Source organism: Talpa occidentalis, unplaced genomic scaffold (assembly GCF_014898055.3).
Source record: "Talpa occidentalis isolate TD23 unplaced genomic scaffold, MPIMG_talOcc4v2.1 talOcc4.2024, whole genome shotgun sequence".
Lineage (NCBI taxonomy): Eukaryota > Metazoa > Chordata > Mammalia > Eulipotyphla > Talpidae > Talpa > Talpa occidentalis.
In genome coordinates this window covers 1-10558 of record NW_023602102.1, presented here as the reverse complement: position 1 = coordinate 10558, position 10558 = coordinate 1, and the positions used below count along the sequence as shown (strand labels likewise).

General features: G+C 36.4%; 1 pseudogene; it reads right to left on the bottom strand.

Annotated features, from left to right (window-relative positions):
• Nucleotides 1–3161: 3161 nt before the first annotated feature.
• Nucleotides 3162–5966, bottom strand: LOC119253823 (aldehyde dehydrogenase, mitochondrial-like; annotated as a pseudogene).
• Between the last annotated feature and the right edge of the window lie 4592 nt (nt 5967–10558).

Below are 10558 nucleotides of genomic sequence, written 5' to 3'. Positions count from 1 at the left end.
ATAAAAAGTGAATAAACCTCAGGAAAAAGAAGGAAAATAAATTCTCAGCAATTATTCCATACTTTTTAATGATGAGATCTTGTACTTCTTTTGCTAAATTTGTTCTTATTCTGTTTCCTAGTGCTATTATAAATGGATTGATTACAAGTTAATTATCTAATTGTTTGGGGTTGTCAAAAAATTACAAATAACTTTCGTAAGTTTAAAATGAAGCAAAATTAAGTGTAAAAAAAACCCAGAACAAAAATAATTGAGAAACTATATTTCATTAAAAATAAAAATTTACTGCTCTTTGAAAGGTTATATCAAGAGACTCAAGAGACAAGTCACAGATTTTAAGAAAATATTTGCAAAAGATTCCTCTGGGAAAGCATTATTATCCCAAATACAAAATAATTCTTCAAACTCAACTAAAAGAAAATAAAATACCTGATTCAAAAATGGACCAAAGATCTTAATAGACCATCAAAGTAGACATAGATCATAAATAAAAGCATGAAAAGATAATCCATTTAACTGCCATGAGGGAAATGCAAGCTAAAACAATGAAATACTACTATAGGTCTATTTCAGTGGCCAAAATTCAAAGCACTGACATCACCAAGTGCAACAGAAATTTTAATTGCTGGTGGAAAAGCAAAATAGTACCATCACTTTGGAAGTTTGACAGTTTCTTACCAAAGTACTCTTACCACATGACCTAACAATTACACTCCTACATATTTACACAACAGTGGAAAATTTAGGTCCACAAAAACCTGCATATAGATGTGTATAGCAGCTTTATTCATAATACCAAAATCTAGAAGCAATTAAGATGTTCTTCAGTAGTGAATAGTTTGATACACTATGATATGTCCAAGTAATGGAGTATCAAGTAAGTACTAGTATTAGTAAGAAAATGAGCTATCAAACCACAAAATAAAAAATGGAGGAAAATTAAGTAGATATATACTAAGTGAAATAAATCAGTCTGAAAATATTACATACTGTTTAATTCCAGCTGTGGAAAAGGCAAACCCATGAAAAGAGTAAAAATGATCAGTGATCAGGGAAGGGGCAGGGCATGAATATGTGGAGAAAAATTAAGGAATTTTAAACCACTGAAAAACTATTCTGTATGATACTATAACTGGATAAATGTCATAATACATTTGTTCAAACCCATAGAATATACAACATCAAGAGTGATCCATGATATAAACTTTGAGTTTGGGTTGATGATGTATCAATGTAGGCTCCTGAATGGAAACAAATTCTCTGGTAGAGTATGTTGATAGTGGGGCATGCTCCCAAGATTGTTGACAGCAGACAGGGAAATCTCTCTACCTTTTGCTCAATTTTGCTATGAACTGCTTGAAACAATAAAAGCCTATTAATAATTATAAATGAGTTAATATTACATTAAATTATATTCCCTTAATGCAAAAGAAACCAGTAACAAAGGAATGGAGGAAGAAAACCACAGAAGAACCAATGGCACGTCTAATCAAACCTTAGTCTGGGATGCTAAGAATGTGTCCTGGGGCTAAGAGTCTGATCTGCAAGAGACTGATATCAAACAATTGTGATTCAGAATATAGAACTTCAAGCTTTCATTAGGTAGTTTCAAAGTATATATTCTGAGTGGAAACTGTCTAGTTTGGATTTGATATTACTAGAAATCTTTTTACCATTATTATATTTGCATATTTTATTTTTCACTACTAAATTGATTGTTCTGTGTGTGTGTGTTTGTGCGTGTGTGTGACTCTCTCTAGTCTCTAGTTAGTCTTTCTACAGATAGTCTCTATGTTTGCTTTATTAATCCTACCAGGAGAAGTGGAGTATACTGCCACAAACAGGATAACAATAACATATATAAAAATAGGTCACAGATGCCAAGTGAATTTATCATTCTTCTTATACACATGATACACCTGGAAACAGGTTGATTAGTGAGATCAACCCTTTGGTTGGCAACACTAACCAACACTAGCTGGTTGCCATTTTCCAGCCAGTCACTTCTTGAAAGAATGACACCTGCGGGGGGACTTTAGTTTGTATGCTACAAATTCAAACAAATTCAAACAAATTTCAAACAATATGAAACTTTATTTCATATACTGCCAAAGATTAATCCTATATTCTATCAAGTGTTTGAATAATTAATCAAATCTCTTTGAAATATCATCCAATACATGTTCCTAAGATGAGATCAAAACACATATAATTATGCTTTGGAAATCATACTACTGACAGTTTTAAACTTAGATAATGAAAGTACCATTTGAGCTACATTCTCTACATTTTCTAATAAAAATTTAAAATAAATCTGTGTAATGTCAAGAAGTATTATATCTAATCCTTCTCCTTGATATATCAAGTTTGTCACTAGCATAAAAGAAAATTAGATTTGGTTGACAGGACTTATTCTTCAAGTAGGTATGTTTATTTATAAGAATCATAGTATTTCAGACCTGAAAAGAGCTTTGAAGATCATCTAGTGAAATCATCACTCTTCTCTAAGGAGGACAAATGACTTTTTAAAACTGTGTAAGTGTAAGTACTGTATATTTATATGTTTTGGAATCATTGAAAAACAATCTGACTTATTCAGTATAATCACAGACTATCCAATGCAATAGTCACCACCATCATTATTCAAGACATTTACCAATAAAGAATTAGAAATCAGCATAGTCTAGGAAACTGTGTATTAAATTAGTAACATCCTAACTTCTTGATGCTAAATTTATTTATTTTTTTGAAGAGCAGCATCATTTATAATGAGTTTTAGTCCAGAATACAGTGCAAGGCTATAGTTATTGCCCGGAGGTTAGTACAGCTGTAAACAATAGCTTTTTTTTCCCTCTTAAAGGAAAGTTATAATAAATGTGTCAAGTAGACAAGATGAGACATTTAAATCTACCTTTGAAACTGCCCCTTCCCCCACCACCCAAAGCTAATATCATTGTTTCTGTTCAAAGACTTTCCATATACTGTTTTCTCCATATCTGTCCCACTTATCAATTCAAATGCGGGGCTTTCTTGATCCAAGAGAATCTGAGGGAGAATTTCTCTTATGAGACTTTCAGCATGCAAGCATCATTTTTCTTGGTTTTGCTGCTGATCTCTTTGTCCTTTTTGCCATTAGATGAGTAGGAAAGCTCTATGGATCTTTATGAGTTCTTCTGAGTGACTTTGATGGTGATGGTTTTCACTTCTGTGTACACCTGCAGGCCTCCATATTCTCCCAGCCCGCCATTCCCAGACATCTTGTAGCATCAGATGGCAAACAGGGCCCCCAAGCACTTCATAGCAGTTGACTCACAAGGTGCCAGCCTGGAGGGCCAGGGACAGATCGCTGGCCTTGGCCAAGTCCTTCTTGAAGACAGATGCAACCAGCCAGAACTTGGAATCGTTGACTTTCCTAACAACTTCCTCAATGGTCTTAAACTTCAAAACAAAGATCTCCTTTGTGATGGTCATGCCATCCCGTGCATCTCCAAACACAGTTGGCTGGATGAAGTAGCCATGACAGCAGCTTGCAGCCTCCTCCACCCTAGGTTTGATATAGCCAGACCTTTCAAATTGAGTTTTGTCTACCTGCGGCCCCTGCTCAGTCCAGCTGTCAAAGGGGTTCTGAACCACCCGAGACATGACTGGAGGATGCTCAACTCCACAAACTTTTTGTAATACATATGTCTACTCAGGAACCTGCACAGCAGCACTGGCCTTGGTGGAAGAACAGGGAAAAGTGGGATTGCACCATGGCCCAGTCTAAGTCAGCAATTGAATGATGATGTCAGGGCCTGTTTACCCCAGCTCCAGGGTCACTCTCTTGAGGTTACTGCTCCCAGTAGCTACTTGAATTAGGTGGCCAGTCTCATGAGCTGTGAAGTCCCTTTATTCACATCCCTGTAGGAGGCGATGACAGCCCCAGCCTTGGGGCCAAATTCAGGTATAGTATTGACCAGGTTGGGGGGAAGCCAGCCTCCATAGCCAAGTTGGCCACATAAAGGGAGGTGAGTGGAGCCTGCCCAGCCACCTATACTGCAACCAAGTACCAGTTCCCCAAGGACCCAGTTTCCATGGCCGCTTCAGGAGCAGGAAGTTCCATGGAATGATCTGCCCACACACCTCTACAGGCTCCTGGAGCTGTAACTGAAGACGTCCCCGTCAGTGGGTATTTTTCCCATGGTATTATTAGCCCAGCCAGCATAATACCAGAGATATTTGAGGACCGTGGTCCAAATATTCCCATGTAGGAGATGATATAGGGCTTGCAGATTTCCAGTCTCTAGGCCTGCCAGGTCCTGCTCAATCAGATCGGTCAGTTGTTTCAGCAGTCAGCTCTCTGACATACCCATGCGGTGCCGGGGTAAGCCCAGCAGAAAGGCAACTCCAGCAGCCTTCACTGCCCTGTCCCCTTCAGCGATCTGACAGATGACTTCCCCAGTGGATAGTCTGACTATAGGGAACATTTCTTGATGAAAGTGTTATGCCATTCATTATCCATGAAGATCTGGTTGTAGAAAACCTAGGACTGCTGGTTGTGGGCTGGCACAGCCTGGGTAGTAGTGGCCAACAGGAGGTGGTGTCCCTAATGGATGTGAGGGCAATGAAGTCAAGGGCATCAGTGAGCAACACACTGTGGCAAGAGTAGAAATTACTCCTTTTCCTCAAATTCCACTTTCTTTTGGCTCACACACTTGAAAATATCTTTATGATTTATTTCCTATGTTTTAATCATCTCAAAAATATCAGTGTCCTGATAGATTGACAAGGCTGAGATCCCCTTTTACACAAAATAGCCCCCTGGACATGAGTCATAGACCAAGATTTGATATTTTTAATACAAAAAGTAAACCCAGGATAAATCCAAAGCATGCACATTTTTTAAAAAGTTTCTATACAATGAAAATGCTGAATTTAAAAATCTCAATTTCCAAATTTTTACAAGTCAGTTTATTACTTACCTCCTATGTACACAGTTGGCCAAAAATTGACATTTGTACCTCATGAGGGGAAAAGTTCAGGAACAACTACGCAGCATGGCTAATATTCATTTTTTATAAGCAAGAGAAAAATATGTATTTGGCTAAATGTGCTAAGCACTGTATTTCAAAAAATGATAAATAAAACAAACACTAGAAATATATTTGAAACAAATTCAGGAAAGGGTTTATAATAATATCATCAAATTTAATAAGCTTATTAAGTGACCTCAATTTTTCAGTATAAATTTATCTCTAATGACATTTATTTTTTTCCAATAAAAGAACCTCTCTAAGGTGCTAAGCCAAGCCTCATTTTCCTATTACATGACTCACTCAAAGGATATCTTAGCCACAGTATAACTTCTCTAACATTTATTTTTACTATTGGAACAGTTGCATTATGGAATTTACAACTCACACTCATTCATTTTAGAACTTTAGTTTCAAACTTAATTCAGACATGGTCTCCTCCCCGCCTCGTATCCTTCACTACAAGCATAGTTCTGTAAATTTGAGGTGGAAGTATTTCTTTCAAACTGTATCCTCTTTCATTATCATCTAGTACTAGATCTTTTACCAGTTGACTGGGAGAGTGATGAAGGTCTCTATTCTTTGTGGTTTTGAGACAATAGTGATTCCTCATGAAGAAGATCTAAAACTCTGCTCCAAATGCCTCAGCTCCCCTGGCATTGATATAATTGGCTGTTAAACCAAATATCATAGACTGGGTGCATAAACAGCAAGCATTAATTTCTTATAGCTTTGGATGGTGGAAAGTCCAACATCAAGGTGGCAGCAGATACAATGTCTGATGAGAGCCCTCTTCTTGCTTGCAGACATCTGCCTTCCTACTGCATTCTCATCTCACAAAGAGATAGATATCATCTCTCATATTTCTATTTATAAGGGCATTAAATCTATTCATGAAGGCTCAACCCTCCTGAGTTCAGTACCTCCCAACACATCCACTTCTAAATAATACATGTTTGGGATTGGGCTTCAACATATGAACTCTATGGAACACCAACATTCAGTCCATAACAGTTAACATATCTTATTTAGTGGGCTCTCACACATGGAATATATTATACAAGGTGATGTATGCATCTACACTCTTTGCATTAATATAACCTAAGAAATCCAGGCATCATTGCTCAACTGTGGAAATGCAAGCAGCTTTATTACTGCTACCTCTTATCTCAACCTCAATGATTCTCCATAAATATATTTTCCACTGATAATGTGTACAACAGGTGCAGATATGCAAACTTAATGCTTATGTAGATGTTTAACCAGGAGAACTAGAAAAAAAACAACTATATTCTCTCACTGTACTTTTAGTTTGGTCTTTTCATTGACTGAGGGTGGGGCAAGAAGGGTTGAACAGTGGGGAGATATAAAGGAATGTGGAAATAAGGCCAGTTTTGAGCTCACTTTTCAAGCCAATACAGAATGACTTTGAATAAAAAAGGCAACACTCTAAATTAAAGGTCCAATTATAGGCAACATTAAATAAATTAGTAAAACTCACCTAAAATTATTAAAAACTATGAAAAATTTCAATAATGGTTTGTAAATAAAATAATCCCAATGCATTAAACTCACCATGACCCGGAGGAAATTTTTTCCATTTAATGAGTGCAATTAGCTCATATATGGATAAAGTGGGCCACTCCTCATAATATGGACAGCTACGAATTAATTTCACTTTTTCTTTATTCTCAAGTTTTTTCTTTTCCTGAAAAAGTCATCAAATTTTTCATATTAGGCAATTTAAAAAGAAGGGAGAATGATAAATAGATAAATGGCAAAAAAGAAAACAAAAAGGTTATATTAATACAAATTGGCATAAAATACACTTGAATTTATAGGGACATCATCCTATTACCATGCAATTATTATGAAATTTTAATCTGCAGATCTACTATAAATATATTTCCCACTTCTCATAATAATTTTAAGCTTTTAGCATTTTTGAAAATCCCTGTCATAATCAAGGTTAAATTCAGAAGTTCTATTTGATGATATCAAATAAGTGACACTAATACTTTGAAAAGATGACAAAGTATGCAAAATAATTTTTAAGTCAATCTTGCTAAGGCCAGGAATTTGGATTAAGCTGAATTCTGAAAAAAAAACCATTTGCACCAGTGACACTGAGATCCCTGCATCAAAAGAAACCCCGACTACTAGAAACCTAAATCAAGATGTTTCCTTATCTCCCTCCAACATAAACTCCACCACCTAACCCTAAACAAGGGCACCAACCATGCCAGTGTCCTGTAGCACCTGTACCAGGGCTAGGCCCTATCAAGGGGAGCCGGTACTACAGGGACATGAGAAACTACCAGTCCTGTCATTTGTACAAACTTCTCTGACACTCAAGGGAAGAGAAATAGGATAGAGAGGAAAACTTGGATTTGATTAAAGCAAAAGAAATCAGGCCTCCCCTGGTTGTGCAGCAATTGAGCGCTGGGCTGCGAAGCTGCCTGCAGCCTCTGCAGCGCCGGTTTGATCCCCGGCTGCCGGTGAGGGTCCCACATGGCACGCAGACCTCTCATGCCACGCCCGCTGCTCCCCTCAGCAGTGTATTTCATCAGTCTGTATGTTCTGTTCCCCAGTCTGGCTCTGGTGAATTCTCTCACCCTCCCACGCTTCTGACTGTACCCAGTGCTTGTATAAATAAATAAATCAATCTTTAAAAAAAAAAAAGCAAAAGAAATCGTTAAACTTGAAAGCAATGAATTATCTTAACGCAGCAGAAATGAGAGCTCAGAATTAAATTGTGATCAACTCCTATTCATGCAGCTCTGGGTTGTGATTTCTGTTATAACTATGAAATATCATGCTAATCACTTCCAAGTATTTTTTTTCCTTTAGGAAGACTATAGAACTCCATCTGTCTCATAATTCTGGTATCTCTAACACATAACATGCTGTTGACATCCAAAACATATATTTGTTGAACAAAAGAATTTTCAATTTATAGGAAAAAACAAAAGCACTCAAAACTTTACATGAAATATATCCATAGAGACCTTTCTTTCTATTTCAACATCTATTACCATCAAAGGCTTATGTGATGTTGACCACATTAATCACATTTTTTTGGTATCCAGGTTAAGTAAATTAAAAACCAAAGGAGATATTCTGTCTAGGGAGGCAAAACATTGAATTTATACTCATATTCTATTACTATATAGACTAGATATGGTTATACCAATTTTAACTTTGCCAATTCCTTTGCAGAAATTCTAAGAATTTCACAATCTTCTTCTGCAACCACTGAGTATTTCCTTGCTTCTGATTCTGTCTGAGGTGTATCTTCAAGGGTTCCAAAAGTACTCCACCGTGTAAGCTGTAAAAATAGCAAAAGCAACTTAAACTTCTTTAACATTCATCAACATAAAATACTAGTGATGGTGATAGCAGTTCTGGAGAGAATGCAAAAGGGATAACTCTAGCTCACGCTCCAAGTGTTCAAAAAAAGGGGATCTAGACAATCTGCCATTGAGGCCATACTTCTGCCCAAGGCTGCTCCTAGCACTACACTGTAAATGTAGAACAAAATATCAGAATGGACAACCTAACTTAAATATATTCATGTTTTTGCTGTTCCATCAAAAAATACATTATTATATGCTTATGTGGAAATACATAAATCTGTACATCAGGTATTGCAATCAATATGGATTCCACTATGATATTCTTCAAATACACCTTCCCTACTACTTAAAAATACTTTCTTCAAAGAAATGTGATTCAGAAGTGTACTATTTTAAAAAGGTAAATACAAAGAAGTTCTTAATTTGAGTTGTCTTCTTAACGGCCTATGGGTCAGTTAGGTGGAGAACAGTAATCTACCCCAAATTTCTGATTGCCTGTGGTAGTCCTAAAAATAATAAAGGTCGTAATTTTAAAAATACTGTAATGGAACATATATACAGCCATCTGCCACTGAGTAGTAAAACAGCATTTGAAAAGAATAAATGCTACCTGATATAGAAAGATAAAGTTGATCCAATCTCTAATGTCAAATTACAAAAGCACCAGCCATGTAGCATTACAAAAGTACAAGCCATGTTTATCACTCAAAATATTAGGATAACAGTAGCACAATAGCTTGAAACTGAAATTATAGTAATGATCTTGAGGATCTTGTTTTTATAGAGATCTTTGCTGATCTGCAGAATAACCAAAATTTCTTGCATAATGTCTAACCCCTGAGAATTTTTGCGCCCAGAATCATACTCATTTACTCAATAGCATTTCTTCACTTTTGTCTTATTTGTAACAGAAGTCTTACTTTGTTCAGGCATCAGATTGCAGAGTGTCAGAGACCAGGACTAAGTCATTGAGACTGAATCTTGATTGCTCTAAGATAATAGTGATGAGATAATAGTGATGATCATATTTGTCTCTGTTAACTTTGAATTGAAAGGTGACCTGTCTTAGTTCAATTGGGCTGTTATAATATCACACATTAAGCGGCTTATAAACAGCAGAAACACATTGCCCATATTTCTGGAAGATGGAAATCAAAGATCAGTATTGCCAAAATGGTCAGGTGAAAGTGGTATTCAGAGCTGTGTACTTCTCACTGTATCTTCACATAGTGAAAGGGGGCAATGTATTTCTCTGGAGTCTCGAATATAATGGCACAAATATCATTCAGTGGACTCAGCCATCATAACCTAATTCTAAAGGTCCCACTTTCTAGTACCATCACTTTAAATTTCAGGATTTCAAAAGATGCATTTTGAGGGGGTACAAACATTTCGATCATAGCATTGATACATGACCTATTCTACCAACAGACAGAAATGGAAGCCTTTGCTTTCTGTATATTTTGTGAATTTTTTTTCCTCAGTGGGAAAAAAGATAGCTAAGGAAGAACTTCCCTACCATGTGCTGGTAAAAATGACATTTGTGAGGCAAGCTTTAGAAATAAATTTAGCATTCTATGGATGACAGGATAGAAAGATGGGGAAGCTCCTGAGTATGGGTGACATTGTTTTAGCCCCAAATTTACTAGACCTATACCCATCTGTCTCCAGACTTCCTTTATATAACATATTATACTTATTGGTTAAGCTATTATTGGTAGGGGTTAGATTACACACATTCAAAACTCTCTTAAGTGATACAAAGGTTAAGATGAGATTCTCTAACCAAATTTCATGAAATAGAAGGGAAAAATTCTATACTCAAAAGTGACAGACCATATTCCAAGTTGATACTAATGTCAAAAATTTTGACACTTATTGACATCATCTAGATTGCTAATAACTAAACTCAAAAGACCCCCTTCCCATATGACCGAGGGCAGGAAAAGAACATAGAGTTACAACTTGAAAATGGAAACGTGTAATAAGTAAGATTATTACAGAAATAATGGGAAGGTTACAGAACGGGATTGCCAGTGCATGGGTCCTCATCTTTTCACCATTTTGTGTCTCCTAGAAGCTTTCAAAAATCAAAATAGTAAGGAGTACCAAGATTCAGCTGGGGAGAGAGGGAGAGAGAAAGTAAAGAACTGTAATCTTAAAACAGCATTTCGGGAAAAAATTTTTGGA